The following is a 23,128-nucleotide window of genomic DNA, read 5'->3' as shown; positions in this document are numbered from 1 at the left end:
AAAAGTAAACGGACTAGGTGTCTTTTCTATCAATTACACAAATTTTCTGCCGCAATGATCTTGAATATTTGCCACTTTTTCTTCCAACATTAAGAGCACAGAAAAGGACATAGGTGCACAGAACCAGGACATTTTTTCTAATCACCAGCACATCATCAGGACAATTTCGATTTGCCAATTTGCTCGACGTTTGCATAAAAAACTTGTTGTATTATACCTCGCGAGGTACGTTGAACGTGTAAGTAAAAAATTAAACAATAAAATGGATGTTTTATTGTTGTTCTGATGCAATGAAACAAACCCACCAGCACAGAATCAGGACCCACCAGCACCATGCAGTCAGGACCAAATCACCAGCACAGAACGTTCTCTCGCAGGACAACCTTACCCGCCGTGGTATTGGGATAATGTTCCCTGTATCCCAATACGTAAATGTTAAATTCGAGCAATTCATAATTTACTGTCCCTTTCAATTTCTTGTTATCTGTTTTAAGCCAAATCAATTGGCTGTTTTTTGTTTTTTTTTTTTGTTATTGGATCCCCTTTGCCCCCTTCGTATTTGTATGATAAACCTAAAGTTTGAATACTAATATTTAACCCTTTTACCCAAGGGTTGTTCATTTTTGTAGCGTTATATATTTGGTGAACTAAACTTGCTTCTGAAGTGATGAAATGGTCCCAGATTTGCTGGATATTAAACATTATCCTATTATTTAATGCATGACAGCCTGGCAAGTTCGGAACGAACTATGTACAATTTTTAATCAATTGCAATAATAGAATGTAAACCATTCCAGCTGATAAATGTTTTTTTCGGGCAGTTGTTACTCATTTATTGAAATTTTATGATTTTAACTTGTAGTAGGTGTAAACAATAGGACAATCACTTACTAAGAACGTGATTTACATTCAAAGCACAACAAGTCCTGCAATTTCATTGGTGGAGAGTACTTTGCTATATTCTAAAAATAAATAGAATGGAATGTTTTATGTTATTTGTAGATCTTGGTTTTTTTTGTTATACTTAGAATCTGGGAATTAATGTTATGTTGACATTGACTCAAGTGCACCAGGTAAGTGTATTTTGAATTTTAGGTACACAGAAGGTTTAAGTAGTTTGCGCCTTATCTCTCTAAAAGAAAATAAACACAGAAAGTTCCCACTCATTTAACAATTTGGTATATATATTATAACCTAGAAAATTTCCAAATTCGACAAGTGATTTTACTTTTGGTAGCTTAGACTAGTTTAGAAATATTAGAAGCCAAGGTAAGTTATTAACTTCTTATAATTATTCTGATCCCTAATTTGATGAACAAAAATATAAAATATTGCTAACAAGGAGATGACCAAAGAAAATATTCTGAATCCAGATTTCGCCCCATACCTTATAGTGTTAAATTTAAAAAAAAATATTTGATTGATAGCGTCGAAAACTAAAAAAATATCTGATTCACACATAAACCGTCCGTCCGTCCGTCCGTCCGTCTGTCTGTTCGTCCGTCCGTCCGTCCGTCCATGCATCTGTTCGTCCGGTCTTGTAGCGCTCCCACGTATACAGTTCTTGCAAGATGTTTATAAAACTTATATTAAAGGTTTATATTGCAATGTCTTGGACGAGTTCGAAAATCAGAACCGATCAATTATTTTTAAAAAGAGTTAAGCCCTTGGAAACATTAATTATTTTGAAAATTGCATCGTTAGCGCTCTGATGTGCACAATTCTTTCAAGATTTTTATGAACTTATATCATAGATTTATATCAGCAATGTTCTTTGACGAGTTCAAAAATCAGTGCCGATCAATTTTTTTTAAAAGCGTTATGCTCCTTAGAAACATTAATTATATGACAAATTGCATCGTTAGCGTTCTAACGTATACAGTTCTTGCCAGATTTTTATGAAACTTATATCATAGGTTTATATCAGCAATGTCTTGGACGAGTATGAAAACCAGTGCCGATCAATTTTATTTTAAAGAGGTATGCCTCTTGGAAACAGTAATTATATGGAAAACTGCATCATTAGCGCTCTCATGTGCACAATTCTTGTCAGATTAAATGAATATCATTTAATAGGTTTGTTTTAGCAATGTCTTTGATACTTTCGAAAATCAGTGCCGATCAATAATTTTTAAAAGAGTTATGCTCCTTAGAAACATTAATTATATGAAATATTGCATCGTTAGCATTCTCATGGGTGCAGTTCTTGCCAGATTTTTATGAAACTTATTTCATAGGTTTATATTATCAATGTCTTGGGCGAGTTCGAAAATCAGTGCCGATCAATAATTTTTATAAGAGTTATGCCCTTAGAAACATCAATTATATGGAAAATTGCATCGTTAGCGCTTTGATGTACACCTTTCTTGCCGGATTTTTATGAAACTTTTATCATATGTTTATATTAGCAATGTCTTGGACGAGTTCGAAAATCAGTGCCGATCAATTATTTATAAAAGAGTAATGCCCTTTAGAAATATAGATTATATGGAAAATTGCGTTGTTAGTGCTCTCAAGTGTACAATTCTTTCCCGAATTTTATGAAACTTACATCATAGGTTTATATCAGCAACGCAGTGTTATTGTTTTTAGTTATTGCCCTTGTACCTTGGATATATAGAATATGTACAACGCGGGAAACATTGGAACTATGTTCTTTTTAGCTCACTGGGGCCCGAAGGGCCCCATGTGAGCTTATGCCATCACTTGGCGTCCGTCGTCGTAACCTATTTCAAGAATCTTCTTCTCTGAAACTACTGGGCCAAATACCCTCAAACTTTAACTGAATGTTCCTTAGGGTATCTAGTTTATAGAACGTGCGATATCATAAAAATTGATTATCAAAACATAACTAAAACACAAGTAAAGAACATTTAAGTATTCAATATAAATCAAAACACAAAGGTTATTCCTGATTAGTTTTGTTTTCGAATCATTTTATTTAGGCGTTGAGACCCTTTGGTGACCCCACAGTTTAAATGTCTATAACAAATACGTCGTGAATAGTGGGCGTTACAGACGAACGTTCACCTAATCTGACGCAGTCAATGGGATATTTTAGCGCGCCAATCAATGGTCTCGTCTACGCTGTTATGCACATGATTCTATTGTAATATGCTCTTTGTGAGCCCATTTAATGTAAATAAAACATCTTCTTCGATCTTCTTCTTCCTGAATTAGTGAAAAATTAGATACCGCATTTGATTCCCAAAATTTTCAATGCCCCCTTTATATACCTCAATGTCCCGCCATTGGAGTTACAAATTACCGTCCCCTACGGACTTCCAATCGACTGGTTGAAGAGTCTGCCCTTTGAGCCTCCTGTGGGGTTTGATAAAAAAAAAGGGTTTCACATATTATACGTTATAGTTATGCTGACGAGAAATACCTTTATTGTAAGAAGTGTCTGTTTTTTTTCTAATATTCATGCAAAATGTCTCATCACACACATACATTTATGTAGAGTTACATGTACATAGATAGCTTCGCTTCTTGTTTTTTTCCCGGCAAACAGTCGTTAATAATATATCATTCATCGAAATTGTGACAACATTACGAAAGTCTTAATTTGCTTATGTACCACACATCTTAATCTTGAAATTATCACAACATTGTAAGACATATGAAAAGGAGGGGGTCTGCTAAGAACCATTATTTGGGCTATGAAAATACAAGATATGTAAACGTATTTAAACCTGTCAAAATTATGATAATATTATTGATAGATGGACAGGTTAAAATAATCGTACCAAACAGTAACATTAATATATTTCATGTATGCAATAGAAAAGAAAAGATATGAGGTATCCATCAATGACACACAACCAGTACATGCACAGCAAAAAATAATTCCGGTAGACTGTGTAAGATGGTACACCACCAACTCTGTCTGTACATGTGAAAAAATTACGACACAATTTCTCTATCAGATAACCTAGTGTGATACAGGGTTAATGCCTCTAGGTATGCACCAAATCTCCAACACACAGCATTTTGATTCTGAAGTCTGGGCATGCCGTGTCTATATGGAATACAATGTTTATTCTATACTTCCGAATTCCATTTTAAGGTTATGTAGGTATTATAGAACACAAAACTTATATCCTATCTAGTATTTTCAGTGTGATAACCAGAGATAAACATGTTGATATTGAAAATCATGGAATAATCAGAATTTTGATTATTCGGTCAGATATTTCATCAACCCATGCAATTAAGTGATATACCCTGAACATTCTTACAAAAACAAACTTTTTTACTCAGTGGTAATGTGCAATCATCAATGAAAATAGCAAGTATGTGTTAATGGTAATAAAGCTGTTTTCATTATTGGATTTGAACAATTCATTGTATATCAACAATGTCAAACTGTCTCAAGTCAAAGGTATATTTATAGATATATAGTTTACATAGTAACATTTCCAGAATCTAAAGTCGGTGGTAAACACATAGTCATTCTATCATGGCAAAAAATAGTTCTTTCACTAATATTTTACAACAACCAAAAACACACAAAAAAGGATTCATTTTAAAGGTATGGTGAAATTTCAGGTATTCCATGATGTCAAACGGAAGTTATGACAAAGAAAGCACAAAAGATACCACAAGGGATACCGCAACTGGTAATACAAGTATCAACCGAAGATTTAGCTTTTGTCGTAAGCATTTCAAAGTAAGTAAATACAAATGACGCTCAGTTTCACGTAATTTTATTTGGGATCGCAATTTCCCTACTTAATTCCCCAGCAGAAAATTATTTACTTTAAAAAACACCGTGCATCCGAAGCGCTTTTCTGGATTTACCTTCATCAGGAACGCTCATAGTCAAACATTTTAAAAAAAAAAAGAAATTATAAATTCGTAGAAACGTTAGAATGTGAATGACCAAAACAAATTTTGTTTTTGTAAGAGTTTGTAGTGTCGTTAGATATTTGTATGGGTTGTTGGAAGATTTAAACGAACAAAATATGCTCTTACCTTTTAAAATGAACTTTGAATGATAATAAGAAACTTATATCCATTAAACGTAAGAAGAAAAAGTATGGTTGATGCGGTGTATGTCTACTATTGATTGATTGATTGATTACCTTAAGTCCAGTACCATATTTTCATGCCTATTCGGAAGATCGCCCGAATTATGTTGAAGTGAACTATAAGAACTTACCTTCGGCGTTAGATAACGTCGGCGTGCGTTTGAAGCCAACCGAAAAGACTAATAGACAGACAGTCATATATAAAAATTGCTATAAGATGAATGGCGAATGACAAATATTTTACGATTCTAAGACTTTAATCAATATACCATTTCCGATTTTAAGTATACGTTCAAAATCAATTTTAAACTGCGTGATCTATTATTACTTTCTGTAAGGAGGCATATGGGTGATATTACATGAAGCAGCGTCACACAATACGTAGGTAAGTTCAAACCGACCTACATTGTACGACTATGGAACCCTCTTTATGGAAATTACTTTTAGCTTGATTATGTGTGAAGATTATTTGTGCCAATGTTTATGAACAAACCACCGATGAAACTGTTTTTTTAAATATATAAATATACAGCAAAAAAAATACCGTTTTTTTAACTAAAATCATGTGACAAAAATGAATTACTTCCAAAGAATTGTTACACAAATTCAAAGCGCACTTATGTAGAGAAGATATTCCAAATGTTTTTACAAAAACCCGATTATGTTTATCTATTGAAACAAAAAAGTTAAAGTTGCCTTTCCAAGGGAAAGCTATGTTCAAGATACCGAAATTACAATTAAATGCTCAAAATGTTGACTATTTATCTCTGAAATTAGCACATGAAGATATATTTGTTATTACATATTTGAATTGACTAGGTGAAAAATAGCTTGTATGCAAAATTTTAAAGGAGCATCTCAAAAAATATTAGTTATACTTCAAATTAACCTTTATCCCAGATACTAAGTGACCAACACTCATACATAACTTTGTAAGGGTGTATTTAAAGAAGTTTATAAATGTCTTGCTGCCTCGTTGGTCTCCTGGTAGTGTTCGCCTCGAGTGTGGGAGGGCCACTCCTGGTATCTACCCCAGCCGGATCAAACCAAAGACTTTAAAATTGGTATTTGCTGCTTCTCCGCTAAGCATGCAGCATTAAGGAGTAATAGCAAAAACTGGTCGGCTCGGATTCAGAATAATGTGTCCGGGTAGGGTGACATGTATTCCTGTGGACTGATTGATACCTTGTGAACTAGCACGCTAAAAATCCGGCTCAGTGTGTCGGTCTAGTACAAAACTTTACGAAAATGTGCATACAAGCTATTTTCCACTTAGTCAATTAAAATATGTAATAAAAAGTTACCTTCATGCACTAAATTTAGAGAAAAATTCGGGTCAAAATTTTAGACATTTGCTTGAAATTGAGGTTTCTGGATAAGATAAACAAATGTGGATTTTTGTAAAGATTAGGTATATCTTCTTTACTAAAGTATACTCTTAATTTGTGTAACAGTTCTTTTTGAATAATTAATTTTTATCAAATTTTCATGATTTTAGAAAAAAAAACTGATTTTTTTATGCATATTTATCTAATTTAAAAAAAAATCATCGGTGATTTTTTTATCATAAAAATTGGAACAAATAATCTTCATACAGTATATAATCAAATGTCATTTTAAAACAGAGGGGGTCCATGTACTCGTTTTGAAGCTAATGATTAAAATCACTCGAAAAATGCATCTTTTCTTGATATGTTACAATTTGACGTTAGCAACGTCATTACCTCCCATGTAACTGTATCGTATGCCCTTAATTAACCGCTGCATCATCATCTTGACCTACAGTTTACACCTCGTTAATAATCTAAATATTAAGTTTCGTATACATTGCGAATAATTTATGTCGCATTGATTTTTCGTTGCTTATTATAGTTCCGGGATATGGTATTAAACTAGCAAGTGAAATGATTCATCTATTTTTGTTGTGTTTGCTTTACTAGTATCTTCTTTTTCAGTGCATTGGTATAGCTTCGGTAAGTTCAATTTCGTCTTTATAATGCCACATAAATACGATTACAAAAACTGTCAATATGCTGAAAAAATAAACATTTTATTTAATTCTATATCTTATACTGGAAATATGCATCCACCTAAATTACATAAAAAAAAGAACGATGAGGTTCAAATACGAATCAGTTCACCTAAATATATATTGTTTTCTATGCAAACATTAAAAACTACATATAATTTATAAATATATACTGATAACATTATTATTTTTTTATTTTTTTTTTTTTTTTTTTCAATATTTTAGGTCATTGTATTTGTAATAATAGGGATAATAGTGTATATCGTGATTGAAAATCCACAAAGGAAAGTTTCTCCACCATCTAGTTTGACTGATACAAACAGTAGGTTATATTGTAATTATTTTCCACAAAAAAAAACCCCAACACTACTGTACAGTAAAATATTAAACGAAGTAGTTTCTGTATTTAGTTTATAACAAACCTTAAAAGTGCAGTGGCCACTGAAACAAATAGCAAAACATTTTAAGTATTCTTGGAATAACATTTCAGACAAAAATGTATTTTACACAGAAAAATAACATGATCAGACTGGTTTACCATGGAAATAAATGATGATGCATTGGTAATAACTTTAATGTAACTAATGGATTATCACATTAAACGGTTATATTTCATATACTAGTAAATAAAATATGATTTTGGAAAAAAAAACATTTGGCTACAAATTTGGTTCATCAGATAGTTATCTGACTTTGTGAATTATTTACCTTTGTGAACTATTTACCTAATCCTAAAATCATTGTGAACAAATAAAATAACGATAATATAAAAGCCTAAAATTTGGGGGGAAAAAAAACAGAAAAAAAATATGATCAGTAGCTCGGAAGTGTTTAAATTTCTTTTCTTTTTTAGTTACAGCTGCAAATAAGTGCATTCACAATACACCGGAATGTGAGTACTGTTTCATGCATATTATGGTAGATAGCGATACAACATAATTCATTATTTGTATTTCTTGTTCAAATAATTTTAAAGGGAAAATAATATTTCACGATCGAATAATGTATGGAACACACTAAAATTACCGAGAAGGATATATTTTCATAATCTGAAGTCATAAATAACAGGAAGAATATACAAAGGGAACAATCAAAACACCGAATCGAAGAAAAACAGATAATACCATGACCAAAAAGGCAATCAAAAGAATATTTAGGATTTTTCTTTTTTTTTCGAGAGTGAGAAAATAAGAAAAATCTTACACTGGCTGGCGGTGTTTCGTGCAGTAACGTGTATGAGTGATCTGCCAGTGAACAATCAAATTTAACAGAAAAATCGTACAAACTTATATTATGCATAAAATGCAACCAGATTTAAAAGCAGGAAACAGGTAATGCATCAAGCATCACACTGTAACAACTGGACAGGTAAACACAAAGGCAAGCAAAAGATAAACACTGAAACAACGCACAAACACTGAAACAATTGCCAAACATTGACATAACTGGACAGCTAAACACAGAAACAAACAGCAAACACTCAAACAACTGGACTGGTAAATACAGAACCAAACGACAAACACTTAAAGAAATGGCAAACTCTGAAAAACTGGACAGTTAAACACAGAAACAAATGGGAAACACTGAAACAATTATCCGACACTGAAACAACTGGTGGGTTAAACACAGAAACAAATGGGGAAATATGAAACAATTATCAGACACTGAAACAACTGGTCAATTAAACACTGAAACAATTAGGAAAGAGCTAAACAAAAGAACAGAAAAGTACCACTTAGCATATAATTATTTATTGCAGACAATTAATATTTGACAAAATTGTTTGAAATTTTAGATTTTGTGACGAAACTTAAAAAAGATCCATTTATGGGATTATGCGAAATTGGCAAGTATCTTAATATAGATTGATTTACCATAGAATAAAATAATTGATGGTGCATTGTTAATATCGTATAATTGTAACTAATTGAATGTCACATTTGATGGTAATATTTCATATACTAGTAAATAAAATATGATTTTGAAAAACGTTTGGCTACTGATCTTGTTCATCAGATAGTTATCTGACTTTGTGATTAATTTACCTTGTCCTTAAATCATTGTGAACAAATAAAATAACTATAAGGTCTCAACTGAACTATTGCTTGATATTTTGTAGGATCAGAATTTGTCAACAAGTACTGTATCATTGGTAAAGATGAATCAAGTAAGTCATTTCATTAAAATATATATATATATATAATTGAGAATGGAAACAGGGAATGCATCAAAGAGACACCAACCCGACCAAAGAGCAGAAAAACAGCCCAAGTCCACAAATGGGTCTTCAACACAACGATAAAATCCTACACACAAAGGGGGGCTTCAGCTGGCCCCTCAGCAATAATATATACTTGTTCAGCGAAAATGAACGTCACACTTAACTCCGAAACATATAAATAGACCAAAATTTACAAAACACACAACACTAATAAAGGTCAGTTGCCATAGATTAGTATACCAAAGTCAACTCATCTTTAGTTTTAAAACATTGTTGTGACGTCATTCTATTGTTGTACCCGTTCTTTATTTCAGTGATTGGACTATCATTTACCTGTAAGAAACTAATATGTTACCTTTAACTGTCCAATATTTTTAAGAATAACCCTCCCCTTTCTTAAAAATTTGGACAGCTGAAGGTAGCATAATTGATTCTTACAGGTAGATGATCGTTCAAGGACAGATAAAAAAAATCAATCAATTAACATAATTTGTTTCTTCATATGCCAAAAAATTACAACGAAAGAACAAATGACATTTACACAAAAACATTTTATTAAGGTCACCTTCCAATACAATAATTTTGTCACTCATCAAAACGGTTTCTTGAAAAAAAACACCTATCAAACGGAGTTTAACACAGCCAGCGTCAATACTTATTTCATGGCTATATTTCTCATTTTTTGGGTTGTCTCTTTAAGCATCAATTTGGTTAATAATGCTTGTTGTAAGTTTTGTTTTTAGTGCTTTTAGGCATTTCCTTTTTCAAAAGATTTATCGTCGTCCGTTTTTGGATATAAAAATTGATCTCTGGTGATGCTCTCATTCTCCCTTATATCTTTTTCAGCTACAAATAAAATAAGAACAAAACAAAGAAATCTTCTAACGCTTAACGTATCATGTCGCAATACAAGGACCACAAGTAAAATAATTTTTAATTATAATTAGGAGAAAATCGTTCGTCTGAAATAGATGATTTACCAATTGTTGATGTGCAAGCCACATATTGTTCCTTGGACAACATAGCTAATCAAAAATTTGATAAACAACCTAAACCTCACCCTGTGTATAAAGTGCAAATCGAGAACTTGCTTCATGAACTAGGGGTCAACAACAGGTTTTTTAAGTTTTCAGTTGTCGGCGTTGATTTGCAAGTTTTTTTTTATTTAAAAATCTGATATTATTGTCTGTATAGGAATATTATGTGAAACTTCGCTTATCGACGACGAATATGTGTAACAGAAAAAAAGGAACACGTTTCCCCAGGTTAAAGAAATAAATCGTAAGTCCGATTTGCACTTTGTTCATAGTGGACGATTTGTTAGAAACCGATGTACTTTCTTGAATTTAAATAAACGTAGGTGTTAGATTTAACCATAAGTTTGTTGAATATACGTTTTAGACAGTTTGTAATTGTGTAATATAAATTTGAACATAAAAACCTTGCTTGTATTGAATTGATTGAAAAAGGGGTGGTGGGTTAAATAAAAGTATTTTACTATATGTAACATCAAAATATGAATTACATTTGTTTCATTACAATGTATCTATGAACAGTTTAAAAAAAATCCCTTTAGTTTAGATCGCAAAGGTAGAACTGGTTGAATGCAATACTTGTACATTAAGCACAGAAACAAAGATATATACACCTGCAATGCTTTGTTTTGAAAGAATAAAAAATCGTAAAAAAACAGAGGCAAAGGATCCAAAATGGACATTCCAACTCACAAATCGAACATAATAATAAAACCTACAAGGACAGCAATATACAGCGAAAAGAGCGACAAGAACCTTGCAGAAAAAAAAACAGAAAAGAGAAGGGGATTGGGGTATCTTTATCTGCAACATAAACCGGTCTTCAAGCTTCATGTGTTTTTCTTTTTTTCCTCATTCACCTCATAAGAAATAAAACCCCAGAAGGAAAAACGAAGTGATAGGATATGACTACATTTTAAGATATGTAGATTGTATAAAACTTGCCTTTATTAGCTGCTATAACTATATCCTCCTTGTTGCCCGCACTGAAATCGGATACATCTGAATACACTTTTGATTTAAATCCAGTGTTTGAAACAACACAATTACTAAATATACGACATCAATTTCTTCTTTTTTTGCATTAAGAATATACTTTCAACGTCTTAATTCATTTTGAGACACCAAACGCATGTGAAGGTATTCACGGAAAATATATGATGTAGTCCTAGCGCACGCAAAAAGTATGATACACATGCACTGTGTCTTCATGTACCTGTAGCTATACATGTTGTTTACCTTCAGCTGTACTTTTTTTTTTGTCTATTGTTTAAGTTGAGCTACTGTTTAAAGGGGCCAAACTGAAGGGTAATATTAATAAAGTTTATCCATAAAGCAATTTACACACTTGATGAAAATAAATCCTAACAAAAGTTTGCTTTTTTCACCTTTTACACATGTTAAACAATGTTTTGAGTAAGATATAAGCCTCTAACAGTCCATTCTGAAAATTATTAGACAGGTCCAATATTTTACAGAATGGACTGTTATCGGCTTATATCCTTTACAAAGTACAGTCAAGCATAGGAGATATATTGTTGTGATAGGAATTTAAAAAAAGATTGAATGAGATCAGATTCTTCATCGTTCATAATAGCAACCTAAGAACATAAGACGTGTTAGGTTACAGATCCTTCTTTCTCCTTATATTGTATGACTTGTTTTTAGATTAAGAGTACACCAGTTTTTATGTTATCCCATTAAGGACAATATATTTTGCAAATCGTAGAAATTAAAACCCGTAAAAGCTATTGTTACAGAAAGAGGGTAACCGACAATAAGACAATTGTAATGTCCGGTTTAAGTCACGCACCGACGAAGTAGAAGAATTGAGAATGAGGTTTGCTGTGTATTGTGTCTGAAGCGGCTTCGGCGTTGGTGTCATCGGTGGTGTCAACAATATAATAGTTTGTATTAGGACAATTTAAGGGGAACCACTAATGGTAGGTCAATATTTGGTATGCAGTTGTATGAACATTGGCACATCTCATGTTCACGGAGATTATTTGATTTCAAATGTCCCCTCAGTCATTTTCTATTGACTTTGAAACATTTGCTTATTTGTCCCCTACCGAAGAAGTCGAAGGGGACTTTAGGATTGCACTCTGTTTGTCTGTCTGACCATCCGTCAGTCCGGCAAAGCAGTTTTCCACAATTTTTTTCTTCGTGCTTGAAGATATTGATCTGCTATTTGGTGTATTGTTTTATCATGACAAGTTACAGATCAAGTTTGAATTTTGTTCCGGTCTGACGATTTTGTGCAGAGTTATGGTCCTTGAACTTAGAAAATTCACTCAAAAAATCAGTTTTCCGCACTTTTTAGTTCACCTGGCGCAAAGGGCCAAGACAGCTTTTCTCATCACTTGGCGTCCGTAGTCCATCGTCGTCGTCGTCCGTCGTCGTTAACTTTAACCAAAATCTTCTCCTCTGAAACTACTTGGCCAAATTAAATAAAACTTGGCCACAATCATCATTGGAGTATCTAGTTTAAAAATGTGTCCGGTGACCTGGCCAACCAACCAAGATGGCCGCTATGGCTAAAAATAGAATATAGGGGTAAAATGTAGATTTTGGCTTATATCTCTGAAACCAAAGCATTTAGAGCAAATCTGATATGGTAAAATTGTTTATCAGGTCAAGATCAATCTGCCCTGAAATTTTCAGACCAATCAGGCAACACGTTGTTGGGTTGCTGCCCCTGAATTGGTAATTTTAAGAAAATTTTGCAGCTTTTTGTTATTATCTTGAATATTATTATAGATAGAGATAAACTGTAAACAGCAATAATGTACAGCAAAGTAAGATCTACAAATAAGTCAACATGACCAAAATTATCAATTGACCCCTTAAGGAGTTATTGCCCTTTATAGTCAATATTTTACAATTTTCATAAATTTTGTAAATTTTTGTACATTTTTACAAAATATTTTCCACTGTAACTACTGGGCCAAGTTCATTATTGATAGAGATAATTGTAAGCAGCAAGAATGTTCAGTAAAGTTAGATCTACAAACACATCACCATCACCAAAACACAATTTTGTCATGCATCCATCTGTGTCCTTTGTTTAATATGCACATAGACCAAGGTGAGCGACACAGGCTCTTTAGAGCCTCTAGTTTGTCATGCTTGAAGATATTGATTTGATGATTGGTATATAGTTTTGTCATGACAAGTTACAGATCAAGTTCGAATTTTGGTCCAGTCTAATGATTTTGTGCAGAGTTATGATCCTTGGACTAGATAATTCACTCAAATAATCAGTTTTCCTCACTTTTTTTGGTCATGCATGAAGATATTGACTTGATATTTGTTAAATAGTTTACACAATGACAAGTTATAGATCAAGTTAGCATTTTGTTTCAGTACAATGAATTTTTAACCGGTAGGGGACTATGTATTGCCAGGCAATACTCACAGAATGCTTGTTTAACATGTATTTATTTGTGATTAGGTCAGTTTAAGGGGAACCACAAGTGGTAAATCATTGATATATAGTATGCAGTTGTATTAGTATTGGCACATCTCATTTCCATGGAGATTATTTTGTTCTGCCCGTTTAGTCATTGTTCATTGACTATGAATGTCTTGCATAGTTTACATATTTATTACTATTTTGATTTCAACCTTTGCATTATACTATACAAATTACAGAAAGGCGATACATATCTTTGTGTCAACCGTTTATTATCTAGATCTTTGTATTAACTTAGTAAAAACACGTACCTAGGTAACTATAATAGAACGATCTTATCAAAGGTTTTTACAGAAATAGATAATGCGACCACATTTCATAACGTACTAGTATTAAAAAAGACATTGCTACAACATACATATCAATTATAAGTTTGATTTGTACAATATCCATAAACAAAGTATTTATATAGCCACGAGAATTAAACAGTCAGTTTATCAGGTTGGTTGATCTGGTGTTATGGTCGGACATAATATATTATTATAGTTTTGTCAGTATACTACATGTATTCCCAGCTGAAACACGCCTCTAGACTAGAATGGGCCCAATATTAAATATTGAATAGATTAGAGATGGTAAGAACATAATTTTAAAGGGGCATTAGCTGCGGTGTAGACACACAGTGTATTGACATTAAACCATGTTACCATAACAACATTTGTATTTTTTTTCAGTTTAAGCACTTATCGTTTATACATAATATAATTGTAACTAAGAGGTACCGCCTCGTTAGTCTAGTGGTACCGAGATAATATAGCCAAATCTAGTCTTGCGTGCTGGTTCCCCGGCGTCAAACTAAAGACTTAAAAATTAGTGTTTGCTATGCACACGGCTTTAGAACAAAACTGTGAGGTGAAATGTCTTCGTGGACTGTTACTATGTGAACTATCACTTTAAAAAGAAACCCTGATATCAGACTTTACTTCAAATACAAAGCAAGGATTACAGAAACATGTTCTCGTCCTGATAAGTATTTAATAGTTGTCATTGGATGTGTAGCACCAAACCATCATTAATGCAAAATCCCTTTCCCGCCAATTTCTGTTCACATAAAGGACTTTTTAGACAATACAATAAAAGGATATAATTGATGACATTTGTCTTTTTCACTTATAACGTAATATGCTTATGGGTTCAGATTGTAATGAAAGTATTGTACATTTAAATTCACAATTGGTACTTATATTTGTAGTGTATGCTAATTTTATACATGTATCTTTCGATATGATTGATTTTGAAACATTCACTGTCACATCTGTGGCCTGCATCATCATAACTTGTGTTAGTTTTTATTTGACTTCAGTTTACCATAAAAACATTTATGTGCAGCATACATGACTTTATGGTACAATGAAATATTATAACTTTTGGTTGTAAGTCTTTTAACAACATGTTTGTAAATTTTAGAAATACGTAGAAAATAGTTTTGTACAGTACATAGGTTTATATCTGACATGAAACTTTTAGGAATTTTGTAATCAATATGGGGGCGCTACATAAAGCACATGTTTTAATATGCAGCCTCTTTTTGAAATAGCTGCTGACGGACGAACGTACAGAAATTTTGTGACCCTCAATTTCATAAAATATTGGACTAAAGTATTGGACAATACCACAGACCATATTTTTCCCTTGATGCCCAAATCTGATTGCACTTGGCTATTGATACAATACACCAAGATTTTTTTTTATTCATTTGTTCTTTGAAACGTAAGATAAATGATATTATAAATTCAATCAATTTGGTATTATTAATATTACATTGTTCACATTTTCATTTTCATGAAAGTTTAATCACTTGAGTATTTTTTTTTACTCAATATATCTAAACAATTGTCATTGAACTATTTGTATTTGATCGATACATATATTGACATGTTATTAGACATAACAGGCTGGCGGGGATATGAGAGAAGAAGGGCAAAACCAATAATTTTTTCGAAAAAAAGTTTTATGCCATAAAGTTGACATTTTAAAATTTCTAATCTTTGTTTAGATTAGTCTCATTTTTTGATGATCATACACGTTATAACAAGTACATATTTTAACAATTAAATTCATTTTTATTTTCATTTATGCAAGAGCAAAAGGTTGATTAATATACAATATATACCGATATTCATATTGTGTTCTACACCCACATACTGACAAAGGGAAAATGCAATATGAACTACTATTTAAATATCTTTAAAATTATTTATAACCAAATAATTGTGTATTTCGTTTAGGTAGTCATGCGTGCGAGAAATGTACAGATGGAAGCATTCTTCCATCATTTTGTTTCTGTGACTTGAAAGTTCACTGTGTCAAAGATAAAGAATTATTGGGAAGTCGAGCAGCCGATGACTCTAAAAAAAAATGTAAGTAATTATACTATTGTATATTTTCGTAGTTAAAACATATCATAGTAATGTTTTCAGTCATCCATACAAAATATACCATTATATGTCTCGTCAATATATAGTATCTTGTATTTTAGGAATTCTGTGTTATTATACTGTCATAATTTTACACAAATATACTAACCATTCTGCAAATATTAACAGTTAGACTGTTATAATTGTATACATATATACTCAAACATTATACAAAAAAGTAACAACTAGACTGTTATAATTGTATACCTGAATATACATAACTTTTTTGAAAAATGAAACAATTAGATAAATAGAATTGTACATATTTTCATACTTAACGAACAAAGTGTTACCCTAACACCACTTTCCTTGTTAGCTGAGGACTGAGCGCTCACAAATATGTTAACCCCCAAAACATTAGTCCATAATTCAGTGGTAGTCGTTGGTTGCTGTCTGTCAGATATGTTAAGGATTTATTGTTTTGCCATGAATTAAGCTGGATTTTTGTTCTTCTTAATTGTTTCACATTTGTTTACTCTTTGCATATGTAGGTAATTGGTGTTAAACTATTTTCCACAATCAATTTAAAGACCGAGGCAATGCGAGTTGCTCTATTACCTTTCAAGCTCTGGTGAATAGTACCTGTAAAGAAGGTTATGTAGGGTTCATGTGTAGTGTCATAACAACACGTGTATGCACCTTAGAAGTTGGACAGCATAACTTACTGGAATGCAACACGTCAAATTTAGAGGAATCTTTCCTGAAATTGACACTACCTGGAAAATATTATCTCTGCCAACCTTTGACGGGTAAGAAAATTTTAATGGTGAATTTGGTTTTAGATTTAAAGTTAATTGTTGGCAAGTATATTACGTTGCGTTAACTAGCCATCAAAATTGCAATTATAATTAAAGGAAATATTTTCAAAATTTTCAAAATTATGTTAGTTTTATAAATGATGAAATAGGATGAACTGAAGTTTTGAGAAAGAAGCATAAGTTAAAATTATATTCTAAAATGTGGTTGATACGGGTAAAAAAGGACAAAGAACTTCATATTTCCCTTCTTTTTTTCATTTCAAAATGACAGATTCCAATATCAAAGAAAGAAGTCACATGGAAGCTTGTACCCTGAATGCTACACCATGACAGAAGAAAGGTAAACAAATGAACAATTATTCCAAACAGATTTATATTTCAGTTGTCCATTGGTTACACCATCAATCCTGTTATACGATTTTATTCAATACAGACATCTATTATCTTTGAATTTCTGGTGAAGATAAAGATGTTGATATTTCAAATAATTAACTAGGCTTCATTCAATAAATGTCTTTGGATTTTTGTGACATACAAATTTCTGAAGACTGAAATAAACCATGCGTAAAGTGGAGAAATTAACATCTTTTCTTTGTGTATTAAGGTATCTGCGTTTAGAAAAATCAAGGCATTGCCTTTTCAGGAACTAAAGTTATATAGCACTCTTTCTTTTTAAATTTGCAGGTAGAAAATTAAACTGAGTTAGGCTTCATCTAAGAAGAAACTGATCAATTGCAAGGAGAAACAATTTTGTGCTCTTGATTAACCATCGTCTAGTCGATGGATGATATCGTCCCTGAATGTGTGTACCGCAGACAGAGATACAATGATTTATTGAAGAGTGAGAACCAGAAGAATAGCCATTCACCTATAGTAATACATTAGTTTTTTGATAAACTTCCCAAAAAAACGTGTATGGTGTAATGGTGTATGGCATATGGTGCAATGGTAGAAGGTGTATGTTGCTATGGTGTATGGTGTAAGCTGAGTGGTGTAATGGTGTAACGTGCGATCTGGAATGGTATGAATGAATGGTTTACGACATTTAAAACTATGCAAAATATTGATAAGAACTGATATTTAATTTTATACATTAATTTACAATATTGTGATCAAAATTCGTTTTTTAAAATAAAAAAATAATTTTGTAGTCGCACGCTTTCTTTGAAATTAAATTGCATTATGGTGTAATGTGTAAGGTGTATGGTGCAAAGGTTTAACGTGTATGGTGTAATGGCACAGGGTGTGTGGTGCAATAGTGTATGGTGTTAGTGGGAAGTTTACACCATTCAAGGACTGTATTTGGCATCTTTTTTAAATATATATATATAATTTTCAGACCTGAGTTTAAAGTATACTCGGTAATGTTAAACATTCCATTTAGATACGAGTGTGGTCCGTTTGTGTTTGACATCAAGTCAATGTATAACTTGTCATTGGCCAATAGCTTCAGATATATTTACACCAATAATACTAATTTATCGGTACAGTTCCGATATGACAAGTGTTTCACATATGTGCCTTTACACATTATAAAAGCAGCATGTCCTCGTCGAATCTATGCATTTATTATAACATTGTTACATAACATCAAAGACTGTCAACAGAGATATTAGAAATACATTTTGTTTAAGATCAGGGATTTGAAAAAAATAACATTTTTAGTACCCAGTTAGGCACACAGTAAAATTAAAGTTAAATCCTCCATTAGATACAACTGCTGATGGTAGCCTTAAGGGTCATTAGTACCCAGTTAGGCACACAGTGAAATTAAAGTTAACTCCTCCATTAGATACAACTGCTTAATAATATATAATGCTCAGACTTAGATGTGGTATGATTCCCAATACCAAATGACGTCAAAATAAACAACCGCATGTCATTAACGACCTTCAACAATGAGCAAATCCTATACCACAAAACAAGAAATAATAGTGATATAACTACATCTATCTTTCATAATATTAAATAATAGCATTTGTGTGTGTATATAAGTTTTTATATATATCAACGCCTTAGTGTGTTGATGCTTCTATTGTAAATGATAAAATATTGAATAAAAAACATATGATGATGTGTTGGGTTTATATGACATGCAATTGTTATGATCACTCAAAAAGTTAGTCTCAGTCTGATGGTAGCCTTAAGGGTCATTAGCTACGATTTAGGCAAAAAATTACATAACGATTCTTTTTATGCCCAAGTATTAATAAAAGCGGTTTTGGAAATAAAATTTCGTTATTAGCATTCAGTTTGTTCCAAATTTGTCAAAATAAGCTAACAATCATCGCTGATGAATTATTTATTTGCAAGTGAATAATTTAACCTCAATTGAATTCGTATTCATGTGACGTTCAATTTAACCCTTTAGCGGGAGATGGGTTACACATGTACTATGCGTGTTCAGCTATTAGAAGGAAAATAATGTCAACATTGAAAGCAAAACAAGGGTGAACCATTTCGTTGACGAATTCGATCAACAAAAAATCATTCTTATACAGGAAAAACCATGATTAACATAATTTTTTAACCAATAAAAAATTTTGAAATCAAAGAGACATAGAAAAATCCAATTGATCGCTATTTATTTATATTTATGTTTATATCGGGTAATATGCACGTCTGTAGTCTTTGGTGGTGATCTCGATGATTTATTAGATGGCATCTGGACTAAAATACATACGAAATACTAGCTAGTACATATTATCATGACACATGCATTGTTAATTGTTTGTTTTAGACTTTTTGTTATTTGGATATACGTTTCAGTATGTAATAAATCATATGTGAGAATGCGAGTCAAATCTGTGAACATGAATTTGACAGCTAATGCCCCTTTAAGGGAGCACATCAATTAAAAAGTTGGGGTGGTTTTATTCAAATAGCTAAAACTTTCTCATTAAAACAAGGGAATTGAGACAAAATAATTACAAAAGAATTCGTAAAAACCACATTGCCGGTATATTTCTTGATGACCATAAATAAAAGTAAATTGAAAAAAATTACACTTTTCATATTCTAAACTTAGTAATTTTAGAGACTTTAATCCTATATGAAGTAGTTGATTCGGAATTCAATTTCTGCACACAAATGTAACGTTGACATTGACCTTTGAGTTGAAAATCTATAGGGTTCATTCTTATCATTATTTGCGGCCCTATATCCAGGTAAGGCTGTAATCCGATTTAAAGTTTTTGATTACGCTTTACGAAACGAAACGAAGCGAAAATTACTGACAGACGGACGAAAATTACTGACAGACAGGTCAAAAATTATATACCTCAACCCCGTTGATTTCATTCGAGCATGCATTTAAAATGATACAAACAAGGGTCTTAGATTTCTTTTTATATCGAACAAATCTTTTTTTTTCAAAATTTGTGATTAATAATGTCATTGGAACAAAATAGATTAAATAATTATTCCGACACTGTTTTGGAGCACATGTATCTATGCAAAAGAAAATTATTTGGTTGTTATAAAACTTAAATTGAAAATTTCGAAAACTATAAATTACAAAAAAATATATATAATTATTGTCTCTTACTTGTACTTTAAACTATTTAAGCCTCATTGTTGTCCTCAATGTAGATACTTGGGAATTTCATAAGTTATGGAAACCTGTATAAAAGTTAATCGTTTATGTTTTGCAGAAACTAATTTCATAAATCAATGGCCCATCATTATATTTACTTTTTTTTCATTTCCTCAAATGCATTACACTTTCCAGTTACCATATTTCCCCTTTGTATTTTCCTTTTTATTTTCGTATCTATTCTTTATTGGCTCCTTCATTATATTTCATCTTTAAACATGATTTGAAGTTATAATCTACTTCAAATCATGTACGCATTAATTTCCAACTTTATGTTCTTAGTATATCTGCATCTGCATATTTAATTATCATGATCTTATTTCAATTTGAATATCTTTTCCCCCTGAATTATGCTTGTATCTCAGTGGAGAGACTGACAGAGCTTTTACCAAGTAAAAATTATGCGATGTGGTATGATTGCATATGAGACAGTTTTGCGCTATAATTCAATTGACGGGGACATCATGATATTTTAGCATCATTGTGGTCAAATATTAGAAAATCGTAACTAGACCAACTGCTTCGGGAATAAACATGATCTAAAAATAAATCGCGGTTTTTCTTATGTAATTTATATCAATATTACAACATTAGGAAAAAGTCCGTCGTGTAATATTTAACATCAAATGCCACGATCGGCTCGATCCTAGCACAGTTGATATATCTAACACCGAGGATTCCTTTTTGCATTTATCTAGAAATATATGAAACTAAGATATATAATACTTTTGATATACATATATTTTCTTAATCTGACATTGACAATATGTTAAATAAATTATTAATAAATTAAAACTGAGTGCATTGTAAGTGTATGTCTGTAACAATATAGATGCATAAGACTGGTCTAGTGTGCGTTGTAAGTTGTGCGTTCGGGTTTCTAAGCGACATGTATCCTTTTTAAGTTATGCATTATTGGTTTCCAATCCACTGGTATTATTGTGCATACATGGTTTCAATCGACTAATAAAATTGTGCATAATTGGCCCCCGATCGACTTGTATTATTGCGCATAATTTGTTTTCACGTACATCGACTTGTACGCGTTCTAAACTTCTAGATGGTGCATACAGCCTTTTGATACGAGTACGGATAAGTCTCCTGTGGTGTGTTACTGAATGTGTGAAATAAAGAAATGAAAAATAATGTTCGCAGAATACTCTAATTACTCCTCATTTCAAACTTATTTTTACATATTTTTGATTCCTGAGTTACTGATAAGTTTACTATAATCATCAAAACTATTTGATTTATTTTCATTTAAAATTTTCGATATCACTCTTGATCAGAATGGGCTATTCCAGAAATAGTCTGTTCCCCCCCCCCCCCCCTAATGGAAGACAAACTTTTTGTCTGTTAGTGCACATGAAATTCCATGTATTTTCCAAAGGGACGAATAATTTCCATATAATTTTTACTGGTAGTCATTAAGATTTTCCAGAACAGAAATATTTTGTGACCCATAATTTCCAGGTTTAAAACACATTAGTTCTGATTAATTCCCTATGTATATGTACATTTTTGGGAGGGGGACAAAAGTCTGATACAGCGATAGTAGTTTAGAGAGCAGGATAAATGATATTGATACTACTGAATTTCATTTTGTAGGTTGCACTTTGTAAATACAGCTGTTTCACAGACTATAATAAATAAATAAAACCCTCTTTTGGGGGATACATTTGTATATCATATTCATAGATATTTTTTGTATATGTACTCGTTCCCAGATATGATCTATATGTTTTATCTCTGACAAAGAGACATAACTTGGGAATGTTACCAGTATAGGTAGATATTTATAGGTAGCGGCCAACTTGAATTCTGAGGAAGACCCAAAATGAAGGGAAAGCCGCCTTTATTTAAGGGGGAGCAGTACAGAATTTTATTAGTATAAGTTCAAACTCTTAGAAGTTCTGGGCATGTAAATGTTGAAAATATGCCGCAGATCCCTATAGTTAGACTTTATAATAATAAAAAAGTTGTGCATATCAACAACTTTCCATTCTAGGATATAATTTTTGTTACAAAACTTTATAGTGAAAGTGGCACAGTTTTAGCTGTAAAGGGGGTTCCTATGGGAAATTGCATTGTCTTTATTTACAGATGTGCAACCTACGATTTTTATCTTGAATTGTTTCATGTATTGTCTTTATTTACAGATGTGCAACCTACGATTTTTATCTTGAATTGTTTCATGTATACAAAACTGTTGAATGTTAATCAGGTGCAAATTTCGAAATGATTGGATTAATACATCTATGATTAGCAAATCAATCAAACTTTTATTGCCATATAAACCAACTTATTCGATTTGTGATAAAAACAACATTAACATAATGACAAGAAAAAAGCATGTATAATCATATTAAACAAACTAATGAAAATAGTTCAAAATTCAATTATGAGTCCCCTATCCTTAGTGCTAATAACTTTTTAATAAAGGAACCTATGCTTTCTACCTGTTTTTGTGTTGATGGGCAAAGAATATTTATCATTTTTTTCATTTTCATTGAGCTATCAAAATTTTCTATACATAGCATCACTCAGTGGAAAATTATATCACATG

General features: G+C 31.9%; 2 long non-coding RNA genes across 2 annotated transcripts; both read left to right on the top strand.

Annotated features, from left to right (window-relative positions):
* The first annotated feature begins 1,149 nt into the window (after positions 1-1,149).
* LOC127730808 (uncharacterized) lies at positions 1,150-8,909 on the top strand. The gene is made up of 6 exons (XR_007995306.1): positions 1,150-1,269; positions 4,552-4,672; positions 6,989-7,006; positions 7,288-7,384; positions 7,916-7,954; positions 8,858-8,909. It is a non-coding gene; the product is annotated as an uncharacterized LOC127730808 (long non-coding RNA).
* A 271-nt stretch (positions 8,910-9,180) lies between these two features.
* Positions 9,181-19,043, top strand: LOC127730806 (uncharacterized). Its single transcript, XR_007995304.1, has 5 exons — positions 9,181-9,229; positions 16,021-16,152; positions 16,701-16,958; positions 17,239-17,307; positions 17,652-19,043. It is a non-coding gene; the product is annotated as an uncharacterized LOC127730806 (long non-coding RNA).
* Positions 19,044-23,128: the final 4,085 nt, after the last annotated feature.

Source organism: Mytilus californianus, unplaced genomic scaffold (assembly GCF_021869535.1).
Source record: "Mytilus californianus isolate M0D057914Y unplaced genomic scaffold, xbMytCali1.0.p SCAF_2, whole genome shotgun sequence".
Taxonomy (NCBI): domain Eukaryota; kingdom Metazoa; phylum Mollusca; class Bivalvia; order Mytilida; family Mytilidae; genus Mytilus; species Mytilus californianus.
Note: the sequence above shows the minus strand (reverse complement) of the source record. Positions and strands in the feature narration are given on the sequence as shown.